The sequence below is a fragment of the Hylobates moloch genome, unplaced genomic scaffold, assembly GCF_009828535.3.
Source record: "Hylobates moloch isolate HMO894 unplaced genomic scaffold, HMol_V3 SCAFFOLD_23, whole genome shotgun sequence".
Lineage (NCBI taxonomy): Eukaryota > Metazoa > Chordata > Mammalia > Primates > Hylobatidae > Hylobates > Hylobates moloch.
The window spans coordinates 31,965,519-31,991,635 of NW_026652298.1; the positions used below are offsets into that span (position 1 = coordinate 31,965,519).

The window sequence follows — 26,117 nt, forward strand, 5'->3', positions numbered from 1 at the left end:
ATTTTGAGCCTTTCAATTATTTCAGGTTGACATAACTAAAATAGAACGAGCTTATATACTCTTAGAATGCACTCAGCCTGTGAACTATAAAATTATTCCACTCTTGTTAAAGCTTTAGTTTTGGGGAATTCACATCAATGGGTATCAGAGCTAGGCACAGGGATGTGGTTAAAAGAAAGGTGCCTTGGCTGGGCACAGTGGCTCATGCCTGCAATCCCAGCACTTTGGGAGGCCGAGGTGGGCAGATCACCTGAGGTCAGAAGTTTGAGACCAGCCTGGCCAATGTGGTGAAACCCCATCTCTACTAAAAATACAAAAATTAGTCAGGCATGGTGGTGGGAGCCTATAATACCAGCTACTCGAGAGGCTGAGGCAGGAGAATTGCTTAAACCTGGGGTGTGGGGCAGAGGTTGCAGTGAGCTGAGATCGAGCCATTACACTCCAGTCTGGGTGACAGAGGGAGACTCTGTCCCCCTACCACCAAAAAAAAAAAAAAAAAAAAAAAAAACCAGAAAAACAAAAATAAAAAAAAAGAAAGGTGCCTCACCACAGATGGTATTGCAGACTATATCTTTGATAATATAGTTTATGGAAATATTTACACAGTGAAAATTACACAAATGGGTAAACGTACCGGGTTCCTAGCTCCCTGGACTCCCCACACGACTGTGAGAGAAGAGACAGGGGCTGGTTAGGCAGATAGAGGGGGAGGACCTCAGAAGAAAGATAGTGCCTACAGGAATGCCCCCGTAGCACCCCTGTTATGCAGCTAGCAGATGGAAATGTGGTTAAGAACTTCCTCTTTTACCGGAATTTTTGCTCAAAAGGATGTTCGTCCCAACTTAGACACAGGCACAATAAATCAACTAAATGTCCTTAACCTGACCCAAGCTCATTATAATATCATTAATATGACATCTGCAGAGCAGTTTTACCCCCCCTCAGTGGGCTTTTCTGTGGTGCTTATGGCTAATAACTAAGATGGAATAACTATAGACAAGAATGCACCTGCGCACTAACAACTGGGACCAGGAAGCATCCAGGAAGCAGAGGTTTGTGTACGATGCAAATGAGAAAAACACCCCTAGAAAGGAAGGATACAAGCCTCGGGGAAGGCTGGGCATGGTGGCTCACACCTGTAATTGCAGCACTTTGTGAGGCTGAGGCAGGCAGATTGCTTGAGGTCGGGAGTTTGAGACCAGCCTGGCCAACATGGTGAAATCCCGTCTCTACCAAAAATACAAAAATTAGCCAGGCATGGTGGTGCATGTCTGTAATCACAGCTACTTGGGAGGCTGAGGCAGGAGAATCGCTTGAACCTGGGAGACGGAGGTTGCAATGAGCCGAGATCGTGACATTGCACTCCAGCCTGGGCAACAGACCAAGACTCCATGTCAAAAAACAAAACAAAAAACCCTGGGGCTGACCTTGTTGGTAGCAACCCACTTTCAGGACCCCTGTCTTTACTGAGAACTTTCTGTCACTTAATAAAACTCGACTCTGTGCCAGGCATGGTGGCCCATGCCTGTAATCCCAGCAATTTGGGAGGCCAAGGCGGGTGGATCACCTGAAGTCAGGAGTTCGAGACCAGCCTGGCCAACATGGTGAAACCCTGTCTGTACTAAAAACACAAAAATTAGCTAGGCATGGTGGCAGATGCCTGTAATCCCAGCTACTCAGAAGGCTGAGGCAGGAGAATCATTTGAACTCGGGAAGCAGAGGTTGCAGTGAGCCGAGATTGTGTCATTGCACTACAGCCTGGGTGACAAGTGTGAAACTGTCTCAAAAAACAAACAAACAAACAAAAAGAAACAAAGAAACTCTACTCTGCCTTACCTACCCTCCTGTGTCCAATAAGGAAACTGTGATAATTGTATCAGTACCAAACATAAGGCCCAAGTGGAGTGATGAGTCCAGCAGGAGACCACTGCTTTCCCCCCTTGTATTAGTCCATTCTCACACTGCTATGAAGATACTACCCAAGACTGGGTAATTTATAAAGAAAGGAGGTTTAATTGACTTACCGTTCGGAGTGTCTGGAAGGGCTCAGGAAATGTACAATCATGGCAGAAAGTGAAGGGGAAGCAAGGCACGTCTTACATCGTGTCAGGAAAGAGAGAGTGTGCAGGGAAAACTGCCACTTTTTTTTTTTTTTTTTTTTTTTTTGAGATGGAGTCTTGCTCTGTCACCCAGGCTGGAGTGCAGTGGTGCTATCTTGGTTCACTGCAACCTCCGCCTCCTGGGTTCAAAGGATTCTCCTGCCTCAGCTTCCCCAGTAGCTGGGACTACAGGCACGTGCCACCACGCCCAGCTAATTTTTTGTATTTTTAGTAGAGATGGTGTTTCACCTTGTTAGCCAGGATGGTCTCGATCTCTTGAGCTTGTGATCTGCCCACCTAAGCCTCCCAAAGTGCTGGGATTACAGGTGTGAGCCACTGTGCCTGGCTGAAACTGCCACTTTTAAAGCATCAGATCTCCTGAGAATTCTCTATCATAAGAACGGCATGAGGGAAACCGTCTCCACAGTCCAATCACCTCCCACCAGATTCCTCTCTTGACACATGGGGATTACAATTTGAGAAGACATTTGAGTGGGGACACAGAGGCAAACCATATCACCCCTCCAGATTTGGGAGAGTTTTTGTACATTTTTGGTCCCTCCCTGGAGGGAATAGACTTAGGTTATCTGTCTGCCTGTTTACTATATGCTTGTTATCAGTGTCCCGTCTGCAGTGTGTTGATGGGAAACGTTGACATGACTTGATGCTTATCAGTCTAGTAGCCAGCACAAACAAACCCAGCATATTCCTGGCCATTTACTTAAAGGGATCAAAGGCTAGTCTCCAAGATGCTTACATCGGAAGTAGGCTCTGCATCTGTGGTCCATTTCTGTATACATTATTTCAAATATTTTACTAAAGTGAGACTTTGCTTCGATATTTGTTTCCATCATATGAGTTCAAGTTTGAGTCATTCCAAAATTTTTTTCTTTTTTAGTGAAGTCAACTTTATGGATGTAAAAATTACATAAAGCAAAAGGCACATATTTTAAGTGTACAATGAGTTTGGAGAAGTATAGACATTGTCATACCAAAGATGAACTTCCATCACCACCCCAAATTCCCTTATGCCCTTTGCAATCATCCCCCAACCACTGATCCCCAACCCCATAAAACTCCTCATCTTCTTTCAATTAAAATGTATTAGTTGCACTTGTTTTAGAATTTATTCTAAGTGGGATTATGCAGTACTGTATTTTAAAATTATTATTCTTTTTTTCAGCATAACTTCTTTTTTTTTTTAAGAGTTGGGATCTCAGTCTGTCATCCAGAGCACAGTGGTGCAATCATAACTCACTGCAGTCTCCAACTCTGGGGCTCAAGCGATTCTCCCTCAGCCTCCCATGTAGCTGGGATTACAGGCGCTCCCCACTGTGCCAGGCTTCTTTTTTACTTTTCGGTATCAAAAATATTATTTAAAAAATATTTAGCTAAACCCAAAAAAGATACTAATTTTGGTCATGCAACAGCTCGATTTAGTTTGAACAATTCAGAGACAAGCAACTATATTAGAAAAAGAGGGGATAATTATTTTTCCCTTTTCAACTAACACAGAAAATTCATTACCAAAAGAAAACATTGGATGGTGTGTTGACAACCAAACTTTCTAAAGGAAATTGAGAAAAGGAGAATGGGGAACCTCACATTCATCTACATCAGGAAAGCACCTTTATCCAAATAACTCTTTCATACACTGAACTCACAATCTATTTACTCTTTTGAAAGCAAAAGCAGTATGTATTTCCTAGCTTTCCATGCTGAAAAACCCAGGAACAATGACCAACCTGATGGCTATGAACTCCCCCAGTGTTCAGTTAAAATGTTATTTCCCACTCCACGAAACCAGGGCTTCCTGAAGAAATAGTTGATCGCAGGTCTCAGACAGGAAAGTACAATTTAACCTGGAACATCCCACATTCAAACGGTTGGGGAATCGAGTTTCATCACTTAAATGGAGGAGTATCGTAGAATTTGTGAGCATATTTTGAAACCACCACAAATTCATCAAATGATTTTGATTTTTTAAAAGATATTCCGTCTGTAGACATCCTTATAAAACTCAAACAATATAAAGGCATATTCCATACAGTAGAAATTGAAATGACCTCTTCACAACAAAACCCACTCATACCCCTACTCCAACCTTCCTTGCACAACTTCACAGACTTCCCTAAATAGATACACACACACACACACACACACACACACAGACAGAGAGAGAGAGAGAGATTTGGGGTTTTGATTATTATATGAATGGGCTTGTCCTACTATGCCATTTATGAATCAAAACATCATGTCTTGACCGGGCGTGGTGGCTCACGCCTGTAATCCCAGCACTTTGAAAGGCTGAGGTGGGCAGATCACCTGAGGTTAGGAATTCAAGACCAGCCTGGCCAACATGGTGAAAACTCATTTCTACTAAAACTACAAAAAAATTAGCTGGTGGTGGTGGTGGGCACCTGTAATCCCAGCTACTCGAGAGGCTGAGGCAGAAGAATCACTTGAACCCGGGAGGCAGAGGTTGCAGTGAGCTGATTTCACAGCACTGTACTCCAGCCTGGGTGACAGAGCAAGATTCTGTCTCAAAAACAAACAAACAATTACAAAAAAAAAAAAAAAAAATCATGTCTTGAAGATCTTTCCACGTGAGCATAGAGCTAAGTCATTCTTCTTAAAAACTACACCACATTTCATTGTGTTGATGCATAGTAATTTACTTAATCAATTCCCAGTAGTCAGGCATAGATGATGTACATTTTTGCCTTTTTTTCTATTGTACAGATTGTTGCAGTGAAATCTTTTCAGTCTTGCCCTTCTATTCCTAAAAATTATAAGACCTTGGAACAAAAAAAGTGCTGTAAAGGGTATGTATATATTAAAGTTTAACAGTAATTGCCAAATGGTGAGTTGGGGGAAATTCTCCGAAAGATAAATTGTTCCAGGAAAGAGGACAGAATCTTTACCAGTTAGCCTGTTGGCAAGTAACAAAAAACAACCCAAAGTGGCTCACAGGAAAGGAAAAGATACTTATTAAAAGACAGAGGAATACAGCCAGGCTTTGGTAGCATAAGGGAATGTAGAATTGATAAGCCATCCAGACTCTCTGTTTCTCACCTGTGCTTCTTTCCCTAGTCCAATTTTCTTGCCTTCTCCATCCATAAAATAGATAGAATATTGCAATCTCAAAGCTTCCATATTTACATTCCTGTCCAAGAGACCCATCTAGACTAACTGGAACCCCAGATTCCAGAAGGAGAGGGCCTCCTTGGTCAGACTAGGTCTGTTAAGTTGAAGATGGTCAAACGTCCTGCACTACGAACGTGGGACACCCCACTACCAGAAGACATCCTTCCACTCTTAATAAAACAACAGGGTTGAGGGTAAACTGCTTCCAGAGTAGAGACAACATTGTGATCTCATGGGAAGAGAGACAGCATACATATGTTAAATATACTGCTCTAGGCTGACTCTGGGTGCACTGCCTGAGTTCTTGAACTCTTGGGCTAAAGCAATCCTCCTGCCTCAGCCTCTCAAAGTGCTGGGAGTACAGGTGCGAGCCACCTTGCCTAGCCAGTACCTGTGGGGAGCCAAATTCACATTCCCACGCATTGGCAAAGCCTGCAGACAGGGAAGTAGGTGGCATGGCAAAGACCTGACCACTGAAGATCCTGTTATGGGTAGCTTCCTGTTCTTACCAGATCAGTGAAGCGCTGTGAATGGCTTTTCCTAGTTAATGGTTAGCACAGGACAGACTGCGGAGGCCGCATCAATTGAAGACAAAAACAATTATTGTGTGGACTTTTGACCCCTGGCATGTATAAAAGCACTGAATAAACCAGAGCTTGGGTCGCTTCCCTATCGGGGGACCGTCCCTCCTAATCCCGCTTCTCTGTGTCTTTCTTTCATCATTCTCCTCACTACCTCTCAGTGCATCCCTGAATAACCCCTGCGGCCGGACTGCTAGAAGTACCATTGATACAAACACTTAAAAAACAAAAAACATTTACTGCTCTAAGAACTAGTGAGAGAAAAAGTTAAGCAGTTAGGGTGGGTCCTTGGTAAAACTCCTTTAAACAGAGAAACAGCCTGAAAAATCAGGCTGAAGGCACAGATAATGAAATCTATGGCCCACTCAGATAAAGGAACAAGGCCCAACATAGAAACGCCTTTGTCCTTTGTGTCTAAGACAAGCCCACAGCTACACTGATATGGGAACAAGACCCAACATAGAAATGCCTTTGTCCTTTATATAATCAGCAGGCTTCCAGGAAACAGCCCCTTCTCCTTTTGGGGGCATGTACATGGCAGGCTCCAGTAGGTTCTGGTGGGCACTTTCCTTTCCTTTTTTGGACATGCTTTGGACTGTGAGCCAAGCCTCTATGAATCATCACTTCAGCCCCGATTGGTCCCAGGCAAGCTGAGTAGGGCTTTCTCCAAGACCAGTCAGCACATTTCTTCCCTTCCCAGTCCATAGAAACCCCTGGACCCAGCTTTATAGTTGGCAACCCATTCACCCATGTCTGCTGTGGAGAGTTTCTTCTTTTGCATATTAAACTTTTGCTCCAACCTCACTCTTTGTGTCCATGGTCCTTAATTCTCTTGGTCATGAGACAAGGGACTCCAGGTGATACTTTGCAAGGAGAGACTGTGGTGCATTGGCGAGGACTCTAACAGTAAGACAGAACCCGACTTAATGATTTAAAAAAAAATTATACTACTTCTGTAGTTAGTGATTGCGAAGTATCATTTCCTGTCATCTCCTCAGTGCAGGGACTAAGATCCTGTGGATTCAGAGTAATTGAAAATGTGGGGCTGGCATGGTGGCTCATGTCTTTAATCCCAGCACTTTGGGAAGCCTAGGTGAGAGGATCACTTGAGCCCAGAAGGTTGAGCCTAGCCTGGGTAACATGGCGAAACCCATCTCTGTACAAAAAATACAAAAATTAGCTGGACATGATGGCATGCACTCGCACCTATGGTCCCAGGTACTCGAGAGGCTGAAGTGGGAGGATCACTTGAGCCCAGAGTCAGAGGAAGCCGTGAGCTGAGATTGTGCCACTGCACTCCAGCCTGGGCTCGAAAATGTGGAATAGAAACACAGGGTTATGTCAGGCGTGGTGGCTCATGCCTGTAATCCCAACATTCTGGGAGACCAAGGCAGGTGGATCACGAGGTCAAGAGCTCGAGACCATCCTGGCCAACATGGTGAAACCCCGTCTCTAAAATATAAAAATTAGCTGGGCATGGTGGCTCGTGCTTGTAGTCCCAGCTACTCGGGAGGCTGAGGCAGGAGAATTGCTTGAATTCAGGAGGCAGAGGGTGCAGTGAGCTGAGATTGCACCACCACACTCCAGCCTGGCAAAAGAGCAAGATTCCATCTCAAAAAAAAAAAAAAAAAAAGAAAACAGAAAAAAAGAAACACGGGGTTATATAATGCTACTAACTTCAACCTGATTGTGATAGTTTTGCTAGCGTTTATTAAAAAAAAGAAAAAATGACAAAACTGCTGCAGAGAGCTCCAGAGTGGGCAAGCCCTGTGCCCCAGGAATCTGTGTCAGCTGAGGCCCAGGGACGGCTGCAACCACTGGCCCAGTCCAGGCCTAGAAGCAACAGATCCACAGGATCCACGACCTGATGGCCCCAGTGGCCTCCCAGAGTCTGGACTCTTCGACTCATATCGGTTGGACGGCAGCAAACACCCGCCAGGCCACCTAGGACGTGGAATCTTTGGGCGGCAGGCAAGGCAGGGCAACAAAAATGGCGGCGCTGGAAGGCCCGATTGAGACCTCCGGCCCGGAAGGCAAAGCTGTGTGGAGTAGTGACTGGCCAAAGGGCCGCACAAGCCGCACGGATCTGGGACTTGGGGCGGCCGCTCAGTGTCCCTGAGATGGAACAATAATGAGAAAGGCCTTCCAGGCCGGGAAATGAGCGGCCCAGCGACGGTTAGAACCGTTAAAACCGTTAGCAACCTTCCCGCGCATGGTCCTGGCAGTAGAAGCCAGAAACAGTAGAAAAAATTAACAGCACTGGGCCAAGAGAAAGAAGTGCCCAGCATGCTTCGGGGAGATTTAGGAGGCAGTGTAGAAGTCCTGTGCATGTAAGAACAAGTTGATCTCCACTCTCCACATCCCACATTTTTTTTTTCTTTTTTAGAGACAGGGACGGAGGTTCACACACCTCAAATCTAGATTCAATGATCCTCCATCCACTCCTTGATTATGTGAGACAAAATCACCCCAGGCTTTTTTTTTCGCTCTGTCGCCCAGGCTGGAGTGCAATGGCACGATCTCGGCTCACCGCAAGCTCCGCCTCCCGAGCTCACGCCATTCTCCTGCCTCAGCCTCCCGAGTAGCTGGGACTACAGGTGCCCGCCACCACGCCCGGCTAATTTTTTTGTATTTTTAGTAGAGACGGGGTTTCACTGTGTTAGCCAGGATGGTCTCAATCTCCTGATCTCGTGATCCACCTACCTCAGCTTCCCAAAGTGCTGGGATTACAGCAGTGAGCCACCGCGCCTGGCAATTTTTTTTTTTTTTTTCTTTTTCAAATAGAGACAGCATCCTCCTGTGTTTCCCAGGCTGGTCTCCAACTCCTGGGCTCAAGCAGTCCTCCCACTTTGGCCTCCCAAAGTGCTGGGATTACAGGCTCGACCCACCACGCCCTCGCCTACGTTTATCTTTTTCTAGAGACATGGTCTCACTCTGTCACCTAGGCTAGCGTGCAGTGGTGTGAATAATATTTTATTTTTTGTAGAGATGAGGGTCTTCCTGTGTCGCCCAGGGTGCAACTCAAACTCCTATCCAAAAACAATCCTCCTGCTTCAGCCCGCAGAATAGCTTGGATTACAGGAGTAATCCACCACGGCCGCCTCTCACACCTTTTAAAAGAAAACACTTTTTTTCTTTTTCTCCCCCCTGACAGGGGCTCACTTTGTCACTCAGGCTGGAGTGCCGTGGTGTGAAGATGACTCACTGCAGCCTTGATCTCCCAGGCTCAGGTGATCCTCCCACCTCAGCCTCCTGAGTAGCTAATTTTTGTATTTTTTTGTAGAGATAGGATTTCACAATGTAGTAATTTTTGTATTTTTTTGCAGAGATAGGATTTCACAGTGTAGTAATTTTTGTATTTTTTTGTAGAGATAGGATTTCACAATGTTGCCCAGGCTGGTCTTGAACTCCTGAGCTCAGTTGATCCCCCTGCCTGGGCCTCCAAAAGTGCTGGATTACAGGTGTGAGGCACTGTGCTTGGCCTAAAACATTTTTACTTGTAAAATTTTCGTACAATAGAAACAAACAAACAAACAAACAAAACATTTGCTGAAGTGGGAGGATCGCTTGAGGCCAGAAGTTTGAGACCAGTCTGGGCAATAAGTGACATCCCCGTCTCTATAAAAACATAAATAAATGAAACATTTGCTACATCTAGGCCTTCTAGATAGAAAGGTTGCTGACGTGCTAAAGTAGACCTAGAAAATCACATAACTTGTAAATGGCCATTTTTTTTTAATTGTAGAAAAGAAATGTCTCTTGGAAACAACTTTTTGAAATGGAATTGTTAGAACACCAGTAGAAACAATACATGTCCATTTTTGTTCAATGATTTAGAAGACATGGGACGTGTCTGTGGTGGTTCATGCCTGTAATCCCACCTCTTTGGGAGGCCGAGGCAGGTGGATCACCTGAAGTTGCGAGTTTGAAACCAGCCTGGCCAACATGATGAAAGCCCGTCTGTACTAAAAATACAAAAATTAGCTGGGAGTGGTGGCACGTGCCTACGGTTCCACCTACTGGGGAGGCTGAGGCAGGAGAATCGCTTGAACCCAGGAGGTGGAGGTTGCAAAAAGCTGAGATCACGCCACTGCATTCTAGCCTGGATGACGGCACAAGACTCTGTCTCAAAAAAAAAAAAGGCCTGAGGAGGAAGAGAAGAAGCTTCTATGCCAGTCTGGTCATATTTAGAAGTCATCTTCATATTATAACTATGCTCTCTGTGTGAATTTTATTTCTCCATGTATATACAATTGATAAGTATTTTTTGAAATATCTATGCCAAAATGTTCATATTTAGAAGATACCTTATTATAATTATTGCTATGTGTGTGCAGTTTTATTTAGCAGTATTATATAACTAGTGGACAGGTAATTAAGCTCTTATTTGAAATATCTAGTCTTTCTGGATATTTTCAAGTATTTGATGTATCTAAAACTAGAGATATCCGTTAGGCTGATATGTCCCTAAATTTTTCTAAAAAAGAAATGAGAGGTAGTAGTAAAACACTTTGTAGATAGTTTTTAAAAGTTGATGGGCCTGGCTGGGCATGGTGGCTCACGCCTGTAATCCCACCACTTTCGGAGGCCAAGGTGGGTGGATCACCTGAGGTCAGGAGTTCAAGACCAACCTGGCCAACATGGCAAAATCTCACCTCTACTAAACATACAAAAATTAGCCAGTGTCCTGGTGCACGCGTAATCCCAGGTACTGGGGAGGCTGAAGCAGGAGAATCGCTCGAACCCGGGAGAGGGAGATTGCAGTGAACCAAGATCGTACCACCACACTCCCGCCTGGGTGACAGAGCGACACTCTGTCTCAAAAAAAAAAAAAAAAAATTGATGCGACTATTGTATGATTCCACTTATACGAGGTACTTAGAATAGTTAGATTCACAGAGACAGAAAGTAGAACAGTGGTTATCAGAGGCCAAGGGGATGGAGGAGCTGCTCACGGCGAGTTATTGCTTAAAGGGCACAGAGTTTCAGCTTGGGATGATAAAAAATTCTGGAGCTTGTTGGGAGTGATGATTGCACAACAGTGTGAATATACTTAATGCCACTGAACTGTACACCTAAAATGGTTAAACAGTAAATTTTATGTCAAATATATTTTACCATAATAACATTTTTAAAAATTGATGGGAAATATTGTCTTTGCAATGGAATAGTTGCAAATAGTTTGTTAATTGTTCAAACCACCTTGGTACTTGCTCATTTGGTTGAGGGAGATTGGAGGGAAGAAATTGCAAAAGGTGTTTTGCTAGTGTGTACTACAAGATTTCAGATTACTTGTTGCCTGGTATAGTAGCTGCACTTCTTTAAACTTTGCTATACTGTATATAAAGCCAGGAATGTTTTTCTCAAGGGCATGGCAGCTACCTCTTTGAAATATAATCTTCAAGGGAGATAGTTTTCCTAACTCTTACTTTTGTGGGAGGGTAGGAGTCTAACTTTAGTGGGTGACTTGCTCCAAGCTGCAAAACTGCCTCCTGTCTTAGAGATATGAAACATCTGATAAAGCCAACTAGCAAACAAAGACCACCCCCAATTAACAGATAAATTTAAGATGGACTATATGTGATGAATGATGCTGTCAACTCCTCTTACTTGGGGACAACTTATCATTTATCATGAGAATATGTATGTCATAGGTTGTATCTGCTTGACATCACAAACTATGCCAGAAAAAAGGGTGAAATGTATCGCACTCTTGCTTGGGTGTGGTGGCTCATGCCTGTAATCCCAGCACTTTGGGAGGCAAAGGTGGGTGGATAACCTGAGCCCAGAAGTTCCAGACCAGCCTGGGCAACGTGGTGAGACCCCCGTCTCTACAAAAAATACAAAAACTAGCTGGGTGTGATGGCACGCCCCCTGCACTCCCAGCTACTTGGGAGGCTGAGGTAGGAGGATGGATTGAGCCCGAGAGATCAAGACTGCAGTGAGCTGTGATTGTACCACTGCATTCCAGCCTGGGTGACAGAGTGAGACCCTTTCTCAAAAACAAACAAACAAACAAACAAACAAAAACAAACAAAAAAACAAAAAAAGGTCAGGTGCGGTGGCTCATGCTTGTAATCCCAGCATGCTGGGAAGCCAAGGCGGGTGGATCACCTGAGATCAGGAGTTCAAGACAAGCCTCGCCAACATGGTGAAACCCCATCTCTACTAAAAATACATAAATTAGCCGGGCGTGGTGGCGCACGCCAGTAGTCCCAGCTACTCGGAGGCTGAGGCACGAGAATCACTTGAACCCGGGAGGCAGAGGTTGCAGTGAGCCGAGATCATGCCACCACACTCCAGCCTGGGCCAGAGTGTGACTCCATTTCGAAAACAAAAAGATTTCTTTCTATCTTTGCAATCTCTTTGTGGATTGCCAGCGACACATATCATGTTCTTTCTTAATGCATATTCATAATAATACGAATAAAACTATTTTTCTTTCTCTACTACTTTTGTGAAGAGGATTTCTGGGAGATTACTTTTGTGGGAGAAGATTTTGTTTTTAATTCTGTTTCCCCAATAATGACAAAAATAATGGTAGTAGACTAACACATTTTGTTCATTTTGCGTTAAAGTGCTTAAGTTGTCTTTTGACAGTGACTTTTGGAAATGAAATTGTAAAAACACACCTCATTCATTGGATTGGTATCAGAAAGAAGGAATTGGGAGAAATGAATTACAGGCCAGACTGTTCCTAATTAGAAGCCACTTTCAGATATAACCATTGTTATATTTGAAGTTGATTCAATACTACTGTATATATAGTAGGCAAAATTAAGTCATTGTTTGAAACCTCAAGCCTTTCTAGATTTTTTTTGTTTTTGAGACAGGGTGTCATTCTGTCACCCAGTGGCTTGATCAGAGATCTCTGCAGCCTCAGACTACTGGTCTCAAGGGATCCTCCTGTCTTAGCCTCCCAAGTAGCTGGCACCACAGCCATATATCACTACACCTGGCTAATTTTAAAATTTCTCTGGAGACGGGGTCTCACTGTGTTGCCCAGGCTGGTTTCCAATTCCTGGGCTCAAGCAATTCTCAGTTCTCAACCTCCTAAAATGCTGGGATTACAGGTGTGGGCCACCGCACCCAGCCTCTAGATCTTTAGAAGTACACGGAGTATGTTAAAAGTAGAGGTAGTAAAATAATACTGTATTAGTGCATTTCCACACTGCTGTAAAGAACTACCTGAGACTGGGTAACTTATAAACAAAAGAAGTCTGACTCACAGTTCCAAATGTCTGGGAGGCCTCAGGAAACCTAACAGTTATGGTGGAAGGAGAAGGGGACACAGGCACAGTCTTCAAATGTCAGGACTAAAGGTGCACGCCACTATGCCCAGCTAATTTTGGTATTTTTAGTAGAGACAGGGTTTTGCAATGTTGGCCAGGCTCGTCTCGAACTCCTAAAATCAAGCAATCTGCCTGCCTCAGCCTCCCAAAGTGCTGGGATTACAGGCATGACACCCAGCCCTGTCTGTTTTAAGTCCCACCAACTGGGAGGCTTAAAACAACAGAAATGTATTGTCTCACAGTTTTGGAGTTTAGGAGTTGAAATTGAGTTTTCAGCAGGGCGGGTTCTTTCGGGATGCTCTAAGGGAGGGTCTGTTCCTTGCCTCTCTGCTAGCTTCTGCTGGTTTCCGCAGTCTTTGGAGTTCTTAGCTACATCACTCTAGTCTCTGCCTCCCCATGGAGGCACATGGCCTTCTTGACTATGTGTCTCCTTGTGTTTTCTCTTCTTGTAAGGTCACCAGTCATATGAGATTTAAAACCTACCTTAATCCAGTATGACTTCATATTCTAACTTAATTATAACTGCAAATACCTTATCTTCAAACAAGGTCACATTCAGAGGTAGCGGGGACTAGGAATTGACAGTACCTTTTTTAGGGGACACAGTGCAACCCACAACAGTTGCAGATCAGTGATGGCTCTTCTTCTTCCAGACGCTTCTTTCCATTGCTCGATGTAGCTGGACATAGACTGACGAAGTGGCCCCTACTCCATGTGCTACTCCTGTGATAGAACAAACTATAGCTCTTAAAACATCCATTCAGATGAGTCATGTATCAAGTTCTACTGCATAACAGTTTTCATCACATGTCATAACTCACTCTGTGTTAGGGATTTCTGCTTCAGGGTCACGTTTGTACAAAACCTGCATTGCCTCACGGTCACAGAATTCCTGTTAAGAATCACTCTGGGGCTGGGCGTGGTGGCTCATGCCTATAATCCCAGCACTTTGGGAGGCCGAGGCGGGCGGATCACCTGAGGTCAGGAGTTTGAGACCAGCCTGACCAACATGGAGAAACCCCCTCTCTACTAAAAATACAAAATTAGCCAGGAACGGTGGCGCATGCCTATAATCCCCGCTACTTGGGAGGCTGAGGCAGGAGAATCGCTTGAACCTGGGAGGCAGAGATTGCGGTGAGCCGAGATCGCACCATTGCACTCCAGCCTGGGCAACAAGAGCAAAATTCTGTCTCCAAAAAAAAAAAAAAAATTAATCTGGGCTGGGCACAGTGGCTCATGCCTGTAAGCCCAGCACTTTGGGAGGCCGAGGCAGGTGGATCATGAGGTCAGGAGTTTGAGACCAGGCCAGCCTTTTTAGTAGACACGAAACCCCGTCTCTATGGTGGAGGCTGCAGTGAGCCAAGAATGAGCCACTGCACTCCAGCCTGGGCAACAGAGCAAGACTCTATCTCAAAAACAAAAAGAATCAATCTGGCTGGGCTTGGTGGCTCATGCCTGTAATGCCAGCACTTTGGAAGGCTTGGATGGGTAGATCACCTGAAGTTGGGAGTTTGAGACCAGCCTGGCCAGAATGGTGAAACCCTGTCTCTACTAAAAATACAAAAATTAGCCAGGTGTGGTGGCACATGCCTGTAATCCCAGCTACTCAGGAATCTGAGACAGGAGAATCATTTGAACCTGGCAGGCAGAGGCTGCAGTGAGTTGCGATTGTGCCACTGCACTCCAAACTGGGAAATGGAGTAAGACTCTGTCTCAAATAAAAAAGTAAATTAAAAAAGTAATCAATCTGTTTCAAAGAGAAAATATGTGCATGTCATATACTGGATAAGGGAGTTATATATAAAATATACAAGGAACTAAAACTACTCAGTAACAAGAAAACAAGAAATTCCATTTAAAAATAGGCAAAAGACTTGAATAGACATTTCTCAAAAGAAGAAATACAGAGGCTGGGCGTGGTGGCTCGTGCCTGTAATCCCAGCACTTTGGAAGGTCGAGGCGGGCAGATCACTTGAGGTCGGGAGTTCAAGAATAGCCTGGGCAACATGGCAAAACGCTGTCTCAACCAAAAATACAAAAAATTAGCCAGGCATGGTGGCGTGCACTTGTGGCCCCAGCTACTCAGAAGGCTGAGGAGGAGGATCACTTGAGTCCAGGAGGTAGAGGTTGCAGTGAGCCAAGATCTCACCGCAGCACTCTAGCCTGGACAACATAGCAAGACCCTGTTTCAAAATATATATATATATATACACATACATATATAATACAGATACACATTCACACACACATATATAGGCACACACATATGTACACACATACACATATATAATGGCCAACAGATATATGAAAAAAATGCTCAACATCTCTAATCACCAGAGAAATGCAAATTAAAAACACAATGAGATACCACCTCACACCTGTTAGATTGGCTATTGTTAAAAAGATTAAAGATAAGTTTTGTCAAGAACGTGGAGAAAAGGAAACCAATACACACTATTGGTGGTATTGTCAATCAGTAAAGCCATTTTGGAAAACAGGATGGAGGTGCCTCCAAAAACTAAAGCTACAATTACCATATGATCCAGCAATCTTACTGCTGGATATATACCCGAAAGAAATAATAACAGTATGCCAAAGAGATGTCTGCACTCTCACGTTTCTTGGAAGCGTTATTCACAATAGCTGATATACAGAGAAAACCTAAATGTCTAAAAGTACATGGATGGATTTTTTCTTTTTCTTTTTTGAGGTGGAGTCTCACCCTGTCTCCCAGGCTGGAGTGCAGTAGCACAATCTTGGCTCACTGCAACCTCTGCCTCCCGGGTTCAAGCAATTCTCCTGCCTCAGCCTCCTGAATAGCTGGGACAACAGGGGCCTGCCACCACGTCCAGTTAATTTTTATATTTTTAGTAGAGACAGGGTTTCACTATGTTGGCCAGGCTGGTCTCGAACTCCTGACCTTTTGATCCGCCTGCCTCGGCCTCCCAAAGTGCTGGGATTACAGGCGTGAGCCACCGTGCCCAGCCTGCACGGTCTTTTCTACAAACTGAGGATGCTAGGAGAGGCTTCACCACACCTCTGGACATCAGGAAGTAGACAAAACTATCCAGTAGAGGCATGCATCCTTTAATACATTGCCTAGAGATTCTGGGGCACGAGTTGGAAGCTTGTGAGCTTTTCAAAATTTGGTTACTGACGTGGTTTGGATTTGTGTCCCTGCCCAAATATCATGTCAAATTGTAATTCCCAATGTTGGAGAAGGGGTATGGTGAGAGGTGATTGGATCACAGGGGCAAACTTCCCCTTTGCTGTTCTCATGATAGTGAGTGAGTTCTCACAAGATCTGGTTGTTTAAAAGTGGGTAGCACCTCTTCCTTCTCTCTCTTCCTCCTTCTCCAGCCATGTAAGATGTGCCTGCTTCCCCTTTGCCTTCTGCCATGACTGTACGTTTCCTGAGGCTTCCCTAGCTATGTTTCTTGTACAGCCTGCAGAACCATGAGCCAATTAAATCTCTTTTCTTTATGAATTATCCAGTCTCAGGTAGTGCTTTATAGCAATGCAAGAACAGACTAATAAAGTTGTTTTTTGCCTTTGTATTTAAGTTAACTTATTCCACCTTACCTAGGAATGACTTATAATGATATGAAAAGGTGCTCAACATAGTCCTCACAGTCATCAGAGAAATTCCATGTAAAACCATGATATGATGACATTATACATCCTCTAGAAAGGCAACATTTAAAACGACTGGCAGTATCAAGTGTTGGGGAAGATGTACAGCACCCAGATTCTCATGCACTGCTGGTGGAAACATAAAATGGTACAACCACTTTGGAAAACAGTTTGGCAGCTTTTCTGTTTTGTTTTTAATAAAATTAAACATAAATTTACCATACCACTCAGCCATTTCTTTTTTTCTTTCTTTTTAAAATACTTTCAACTTTAGTTTTAGATTCAGGGGTACACGAGCAGGTTTGTTACCTGGGCATATTGTGTGATGTTGAGGTTTGGGGTCCGACTGATTCCATCACCCAGGTACTGAGCATAATACACAATAGAGAGTTTTTCAGCCCTTGCATCCTCTCCTCCCTCCCCTCTCTAGGAGTCTCCAGTGTCTACTGTTGGCATCTTTATGTCCATGAGTAACCAGGGTTTAGCTCCCACTCAAAAGTGAGAACACGTGGTATTTGGGTCTCTGTTCCTGCATTAATTCCCTTAGGATAATGGCCTCCAACTGCATCCATGTTGCTGCAAAGAACATGATTTTGTTCTTCTTTATGGCTGCATACTCAGCATTTTCATATCTAGGTATCTATCCCAGAGAGCTACACTCACAAAAAAATGTTTGAGATTTATTCTGGAAACAATTTTAATATCCACAACACAAAACTGGATAAATTTACACACGTTCTTGAATGGAATCCTACTGAGCAATGAAAAGGAGCAATACAAAAACACGGATGAATCTCAAAGACATTACATAGGCCAGGTGTGGTGGTTTGTGCCTGTAATCCCAGCACTTTGGGAGGCCGAGGCCAGCAGATCACCAGGTCAAGGAGATTGAGACCATCCTGGCTAACATGACGAATCCCTGTCTCTACTAAAAATACAAAAAATTAGCTGGGTGTGGTGGCACATGCCTGTAGTCCCAGCTACTTGGGAGGCTGAGGCAGGTGAATCCTTTGAACCTGGGAGGCGGAGGTTGCAGTAAGCCAAGATTGCTCCACTGCACTCCAGCCTGGGTGACAGAGTGAGACTCCATCTCAAATAAAAAAAAAAAAAGTTTACTAAACAGATCCAGGACTTAACAAACCCAGGAAATGTCCCAATGCCCTGATATCTTAAAGACAAAAGCATTCTTTTCGACAATAAGTTTCATTTTAAAGATAAGATTTCAGTCTGGGCACAGTGGCTCATGCCTGTTATCCCAGCACTTTGGGAAGCCACGGCAGGCAGATCACCTGAGCTCAGGAAATTGAGACCAGCCTGGCCAACATAGTGAAACCCTGACTCTACTAAAATCACAAAAATTAGCCAGATGTGGTGGTGCTCGCCTGTAGTCCCAGCTACTGGGGAGGCTGAGGCATGAGAATCTCTTGAACTTGGGAAGTGGAAGTTGCTGTGAACTGAGATTGCACCACTGCACTCTAGCCTGGGCAACAAAGCAAGAATGTATCTGAAATAAATAAATAAATAAATAGATTGTTGCAAAAGTCTGTAGTTACACAAAGGTTAACGATTCTTTGTTACAAGAGCTTGCATTAGAGAAAATCTCCCCCTTGATTTTTTGGCTTGTTATCTTATATATAAACAGGCATTGTACCTAACGTGGCACCTTCCTTCTCTTGCTTTTGGGAACACCCTGTTCTGTCTAGGGAGTAGTTATCCTTATATTCTTTTACTTTTTTTTTTTTTTTTTTTTTGAGACAAAGTCTCACTCGATCACCCACACTGGAGTGCAGTGGCACAATTTCAGTTCACTGCGACCTCTGCCTCTCGAGTTCAAGTGATTCTCCTGCCTCAACCACCAGAGTAGCTGAGATTACACGCTCCCGCTACCATGCCTGGCTAATTTTTGTGTTTTAGTAGAGACAAGGTTTCACCATGTTGGCCAGGCTGGTCTCAAACTCCTGAGCTCAAGCAATCCACCTGCCTCGGCCTCCCAAAATGCTAGGATTACAGCATGAACCGCCAAGCTGGGTCTATTATTTTACTTTCACTTTACTCTGTGGACTCACCCCAAATTCTTTCTTGCTCAAGAGCCATGAAGCCTCTCTTGGGGTCTGGATCGGGACCTCTTTCTGGTAACATATTCGTTTCCTAGGGCAACCATAACAAATTACTACAAATGGGGTGACCTGAAAAAACAAAAATGTATTCTCTTACAGTTTGGAAGGCTTGGAGTCTGAATTCAAGGTGTTGGTCAGGCCATGCTTGTTCTGAAGGCCTCAGGGGAGGATCCTTCCTCACCTCTTCTCAAAAGCTGGCTCCAGGTGTTCCTTGGCATTCCTTGATCTGCAGCTGTATCACTCCAAGGCCAAGGCACTTGGCCCCTTAAAGGTTTGCTGAAAAATCTCTGACATGAGGTAGTTTGATAAGTGGGAGAAAATGCATACACATTTATTTAACGCATATACAAAGGAGCCCTCTTGTTTTTTTTTTTTATGAAATTTCACTCTTGTTACTCAGATTGGAGTGTAATGGTATAATCTCAGCTCACTGCAACCTCCATCTCCTGGGTTCAAGCGATTGTCCTGCTTCAGCCTCCTGAGTAGCTGGAATTACAGGTGTGCACCACCATGCCAGTCTAATTTTTGTATTTTTAGTAGAGACAGGGTTTCACCATGTTGCCCAGGCTGATCTCGAACTCCTGGCCTCTGGTGATCCACCTGCCTTGGCCTCCCAAAGTGCTGGGATTACAGGCATGAGCCACCACGCCTAGCCTTGTTGCAGGAATCAGGAGACCAGAGAGACCAATGGGTGGGACAGGAGGATTCTATTAAGGTGCGCACCAGCTCAGTGGATTCGCACCCAAACGACTGAGCTGCGAACAAAGACGGCTTGACTTTTGTACATGCATCTGAAGGGTGGTTGGCTAGTTTGAAACAAGCTTACAGTGGTGCAAAATGCAGTGGTGTGAAAGCAAGTTTTCAGAAACAGAACAAAGACAGTTTATCAACAGTAACAGGTTTGCAACTCAGGCTCACTTAGGCATGTCATCTGACCCTTGCTGTACGGCCCATATGGCTGTAATTTAGGTTTGCTCAAGCTTATCTTGGGACCTTCACTGTGGTGCCCAGATGGCTGCAATCTAAGCTTGCTCAAGCTTATCTTGTGACCTTTGCTGTGCTGCCTTGATGGAGAACAGGTACTTAGAGAAACCAGCTGCAGAGCACAGGAATTTACAAGCCTACAGAACTTACAGAACAGGGTGCAATAGCATGGAGTGGGTGTGGGGAGCTGCCTAAAGGAAAAATTCATGTTTTCTTTTTATATCTCCTGCTTCAGCCTTACATGAGAGCTTTCAAAATGAAGATCTGACATCCCAGTGAAGTAAAAAGGCTTCTATTTCATCTTGAGGTTACAGAAAGAACTGGAGCTTGGATCCTGGTAAAACAGGTGATGGGAGGGAGGATAGGAGGAATTTGGTAGAGTGGTTACTAGGAAGAATGAGTGGAGCAGAGAATAACTTGTAAATAATTCTCTTTATGATTTAAATGATCCTTGGAGACAGTCATTATACTGTTCAGGCGTGGTTAAATTATTAGCCTTAAAGGGAGAGAAAGAAAAAACAATTGTTCTCTGTGGTGGGTCTAGAGTTTAGGCCGATGGAGGAACTTCAGTTTCTATGGAAGGGACCGTGTGGCAGTGGGGGCGTTACAGGACAGGGGTCCCTATTCAGACACCAAGAGAGGGTTCTTGGATCTCATGCAAGAAAGAATTCAGGGCGAGTCCACAGTGCAAAGTAAAAGCAAATTTATTAAGAAAGTAAAGGAATAAAAGAATGGCTACTCCATAGACAGAGCAGCTGTGAAAGCTGCTGGTTGTCCATTTTTATGGTTATTTCTTGATAATATGCTACACAAGGTGTGGATTATTCATGCCTCCCCTTTTTAAACCATATAGGGCAACTTCCTGATGTTACCATGACATTTGTAAACTGTCATGCTGCTAGTGGGAGTGTAGCAGTGAGGACGACCAGAGATCACTCTCGTCACCATTTTGGTTTTGCTGGGTTTTGGCCAGCTCCTTTAATGCAACCTGTTTTACCAGCAGTCTTTATGACCTGTATTTTGTGTTGAGCTCCCATCTCATCCGGTGACTTAGAATGCCTTAACCATCTGGGAATGCAGCCCAGAGATTATGAGTCAAATCAGCCTTCCTGAAAACTCAGAGGTTGGGTTTTAATGGAGAATTTGGTGGGCAGCGGGGCTAGGGAATGGGTGTTGTTGATTGGCGGGGGATGAAATCATAGCAGTATGAAAAACGGTCCTCATGCACTCAGTCTGCCTCTGGCTGAGGGCCACAGGACTGGTTGAGTCATGAGTCACAGGTCCAGGTAGGGTCAATTGGTTGCTAGAATGCAAAAGTGTGAAAAACGTTCACAATCTTAGGCACTATAACAGTGATGTTACCTCTGGGTGTGGTGGCTCATGCCTATAATCCCAGCACTTTGGGAGGCCGAGGTAGGCGGATCACCTGAGGTCAGGAGTTTGAGACCAGCCTGGCCAACATGGAGAAACCCCATCCCTACTAAAAATACAAATATTAGCTGGGCGTGGTGGCAGGTGACTGTAATCCCAGCTACTCAGGAGGCTGAGACAGGAGAATCGCTTGAACCCGGGAGGCGGAGGTTGCAGTGAGCCGAGATTGCTTCATTGCACTCCAGCCTAGGCAACAGAGCTAAAAATAATTAGCTGGGTGTGGTGGCACATGTCTGTAATCCCAGCTACTTGGGAGGCTGAGACAGGAGGTCACTTGAACCCAGGAGGTAGAGGTTTCGGTGAGTCAAGTTTGAGCCATTGCACTCCAGCCTGGGCAACAAGAGTGAAAAAAAGAATTAAAAAAAAATTTTTTTTTAGAAAAGACATAAGACATTTCCTATAGGGCCTGAGATAACTTTCTGGGGTAATAGAAATAGTCTGTATCTTGATTGTGGTGGCTATTACACAGGTGTACACATTTGTCCAACCCATGAAACGGTACACTTTTGTTTTTTTTTTTGAGACAGAGTCTCATTGTGTTGCCCAGGCTGGAGTGCAGTGGTGTGATCTCAGCTCACTGAAACCTCCACCTCCCAGGTTCAAGTAATTCTCCTGCCTCAGCCTCCCAAGTAGCTGGGACTACAAGCACGCACCACCATGCCTGGCTAATATTTTTTTGGTAATTTTTAGTAGAGATGGGGTTTCACCATGTGGGCCAGTCTGGTCTTGAATTCTTGACCTCAAGTGATCCACCTGCCTTGGCATCCCAAAGTGCTGGGATTCCAGGTATAAGCCACCGCACCTGACCTGTATACTTTTTAAAATAGGGAATTTTTTTTTTTTTTTTTTTTTTGTGACAGAGTCTTGCTCTGTTGCCCAGTCTGGAGTGTAGTGGCATGACCTTGGCTCACTGTCACCTCTGCCTCCCAGGTTCAAACGATTCTTGTGCCTCAGCCTCCCAAGTAGCTGGGATTACAGGTGCCTGCCACCACACTTGGCTAATTTTTGTATGTTAGCAGAGATTGGGTTTCACCATGTTGGCCAGGCTGGTTTCAAACTCCTGACCTCAGGTGACCTACCCACCTCAGCCTCCCAAAGTGCTGGGATTACAGGCATGAGCCACTGTGCCTAGCCAAAATAAGGGAATTTCATTATAAGTTATACTGTTGCAAGAATTAAGGGACAGGAGAGACCAATGGGTGGGACACGAGGATTTTATTAGGTGTGCACCAGCCTAGCGGATTAACATCAAAAGAGTAAGCCCTGAACAAAGACAGGGCTTGACTTTTATACATGCATCTGAAATGGGGTTGGCTGGTTTGATGGCATGAAACCTGTAGAGCGGGCAAGCGAGCTTACAGAAGCAGAACAAAGGCAGTTTGTCAAACAATGACAGGTTTTAGAACTCAAATTTATCTTGTGACCTCGCCGTGCTGCACAGAAGGGAAAAACAGGAACTTACAAAACTTGCAAAAATAATTATGAGAACAGAACAAGGAACAATGGTAAGGGGGAAGAATCTGAAGGGGGAAGCTGAAAGAGGAAAACTTGTTTTCTTCATCCCTGCTCTGAGATGGGAGGGAAAGGCTTTGGATCCCATCCCTTCTGGGGATAGTGCTATCAAAGTCCTGACAGAGCCCTGCCCATCACTGGGCCTTGGAGTGAGTCAGCCTAGTACAGGAAAACTTGTTTTTCTGCTTATGTCTTCTGCTTCAATACCTCCTAAAAGTTAATTCTTAAAAAAGTAAGGTTCTCTACACGTAAGGTCCTCTGAATCGGCTACACCATAGTCGAGCCATTGTGACCCCTGTGACCCACACATACAGGCCTCCTGGAGTCACAAAGCCTGGAGCAACAAGAGAACCACTAAAGAAGAAGAAACAGCTAGTTCCTGCCTTAACTGATTAACTGACCTTGCAACATTCCACCATTGTGATATGTTCCTACCCTACCCTAACTAATCAATCGACCTTGTGACATCATGCCTTGTGACCTCCCCTCACCTCCTGACTATGCATCTTATGACATTCTTCTCCTGCCCAAAAGAACTGCCCCAACTGTAATTTTCCTCTACCTACCCCAAACCTATAAAACCAGTTCCACTCCCACCACCCTTCACTGACTCCTTTCTCGGACTCAGCCCACTTGCACCCAAGTAAACAGCCTTGTCGCTCACACTAATCCTGCTCAGGTGGTCCCTTATACAGACGTGTGTCACACTATGCACTGCAGGTACACACAAAGGAGGAGCATTTTGCACTTTTTTAGAATAATTTTTCTTTTTTTTTAAGAGACAAGGTCTCACTGCACCACCCAGGCTGGAGTATGATCATAGAACACTGCAATCTCAAACTCCTGGGCTCAAGCAATCCTCTCACTTCAGCCTCCTGAGTAGCTAGGACTACAGGTGTACAAAATTAGCCTGACTAATTTTTACTTTTCATTTTTTGTAGAGACAGGGTCTCACCATGTTTCCTAGGCAGGTGTCAAACTCCTGGCCTCAAGCAATCCTCCTACCTCAGCCTGCCTAAGTGCTGCGATTACAGTTATGAGCCACTGTGCTCAGTCCCATGCACTCTTTCAAGAGTGTAGGAAAGTTTTTGGAAGGGATGGTATTGGAACTTCTACTTGAAGAATGAGTAGGGCAGTATGGCAATTTAAAACCAGATCCTGAAGTTCTATCGCCCTGCCCCCATCAAGATCTGTGACTGCTGATCTTTGGTTTTTTTTTTTTTGAGACGGAGTCTCAGTCTGTCACCCAGGCTGGAGTGCAGTGGCGCAATCTCGGCTCACCGCAACTTCTGCCTCCTGGGTTCAAGCAATTCTCCTGCCTCAGCCTCCCGAGTAGCTGGGAGTACAGGTGCATGCCACCATGCCCAGCTAATTTTTGTATTTCTGGTAGAGGCAGGGTTTCACCATGTTGGCTAGATGGTCTTGATCTCTTGACTTTGTGATCTGCCTGCCTCGGCCTCCCAAAGTGTTGGGATTACAGGCATGAGCCACCACGCCAGGCCTGTGGATACTCATATTTAATTACTCAACCACTAGAATGAAGTAGAATTGATGCTGTGCTAGCTTCTGGGCCCACCTTTAGACAGGGGCAGCTTCTGCTTCTTGTCCCTTGGACACTGTCTAGGAACCCAGCCACCATGCTGTGAGGAAGCCTGCAGAGAGCTGGTGTGGAAAGGAACTGAACCCCCTCCCTCCCAGCCCTGGCTGGGTTCCCAGCTGACAGCCAGCCCTAGCTTGCTTATTATTTTAAGCTGAAGACATTTGAGATTCAACAGATGTGGAAGGAAGCCTTCTGGGAGCTGCCTTCATTTGACTAAAAGCAGCGTCTTCTGGGAAATAAGGCTACCATAAACCCTCTCTCTTTGACAGCATCATAGCCAAGAACAAGAAAGACACTTGCACCTGCATAAACAAACATTACTGCAGACTTTACTTCTCATTTTTTCTCCTAAAATCCTATTTATCTTTCCTAAAGAAACCTATTTGTTCTCATAAGAGCCTTTTCTCTCCCCTCCCTTTTCCCTTAGGTGTATAAGCCTTTAACTCTAATCATTTAATGAACAAGCTGCTTTTTTTTTTTTTTTTTTTGAGACATTCTCACTCTGTCATCCAGACTGGAGGGCAGTGACAAGATCATGGCTCACTGCAGCCTCGACCTCCCAGGCTCAAGCAATCCTTTCACCCCTCAGCCTCCCCAGTAGTTGATGCAGGTGTATGCCACCACACCCAGCTAATTTTTTTTTTTTTTTTTTTTTTTTTTTTTTTTTTTTTTTTACTTTTAGTAAAGATGAGATCTCACCATACTGCCTGGGCTGGTCTCAAACTTCTGAGCTCAAGCAGTTCCCCGCTTCAGTCTCCCAAATTTCTAGATTGTAGGCTTGAGCCACTGCACCCGGTCAGCAAGCTACTTCTTTTTTTTTTCTTTTTTCTGATGGAATCTCACTCTGTCGCCTAGGCTGGAGTGCAGTGGCATGATCCTGGCTCACTGCAACCTCTGCCTCCTGGGTTGGAGCAGTCTTCATGCCACGGCCTCCCAAGTAGCTGGGATTACAGGTGTGCGCCACCACACCCAGCTAATTTTTGTATTTTTCGTAGAGATAGGGTTTCGCCATGTTGGCCAGGCTGGCCTTGAACTCCTGACCTCAGGTGATTCACCCACCTCAGCCTCCCAAAGTGCTGGGATTACAGGCATGAGCCACCGTGCCCGGCCTGCAAGCTACTTCATTTGTTGGCTCCTGTATGCATATATACAAGCCTTTTTTCTCTTGTTTATCTAGCTTTCTTCACCTTAATTCGCAGCCCGCCACGCCCCCCACCACCAAAAAGAACCTAAAAGGGTAGGGGAAAAGTGTTTTCTCCTCCACACCATAGTCACAAGTCAGGCTTTGCTACCAAATGAGTTCACTGGAAAAAAAAATCAATTTAGTTTTAAAACTATTTTGGATGTGAATTTTGGAAGTGCACTTAAGAGGATGTGCACTTAAAAGATAATGAACTTGGGTCAGGTGCAGTGGCTCAGACCTGTAATCCCAGCCCCTTGGGAGGCTGAGGTGGGTGGATCACTTGAGGTCAGGAGTTTGAGACAAGCATGGCCAACATGGTGAAACCCCATCTCTACCAAAGATATAAAAAGTCAGCTGGGTGTGGTGGTGCATGCCTGTGATCCCAGCTACTGGGGAGGCCGAGGCAGGAGAATCACTTGAACCCAGGAGGCAGAGGTTGCAGTGAGCCTAGATTGTGCCACTGCACTCTAGCCTAGATGACAGAACAAGACTCTGCCCGCCCCCACCAAAAAAAAAAAAAAAAAAAAAAAAAAAAAAC

General features: G+C 44.7%; 1 protein-coding gene and 1 long non-coding RNA gene across 6 annotated transcripts in view; one reads left to right on the top strand and one right to left on the bottom strand.

Moving 5' to 3' along the window:
* The window catches only part of ATF7IP2 (activating transcription factor 7 interacting protein 2), a 130,743-nt gene extending 116,972 nt beyond the window's left edge, over nucleotides 1-13,771 (bottom strand). The window contains exon 1 of the mRNA XM_058433954.1: nucleotides 13,708-13,771. The gene's annotated coding sequence lies outside the window, so the exon portion shown is untranslated. The remainder of the gene's footprint in view (nucleotides 1-13,707) is intronic.
* The window catches only part of LOC131382362 (uncharacterized), a 23,599-nt gene continuing 5,549 nt past the window's right edge, over nucleotides 8,068-26,117 (top strand). Inside the window, exons 1-4 of one of the 5 annotated variants that reach the window (XR_009211773.1) lie at nucleotides 8,068-8,157; nucleotides 18,969-19,140; nucleotides 20,089-20,199; nucleotides 23,111-23,392. This is a non-coding gene — a long non-coding RNA (uncharacterized LOC131382362). Of the gene's footprint in view, nucleotides 8,158-18,968; nucleotides 19,141-20,088; nucleotides 20,200-20,397; nucleotides 20,471-23,110; nucleotides 23,393-26,117 lie in introns of those variants that run through there. The other 4 variants (XR_009211772.1, XR_009211775.1, XR_009211771.1 and 1 more) reach the window with 4 other exon arrangements.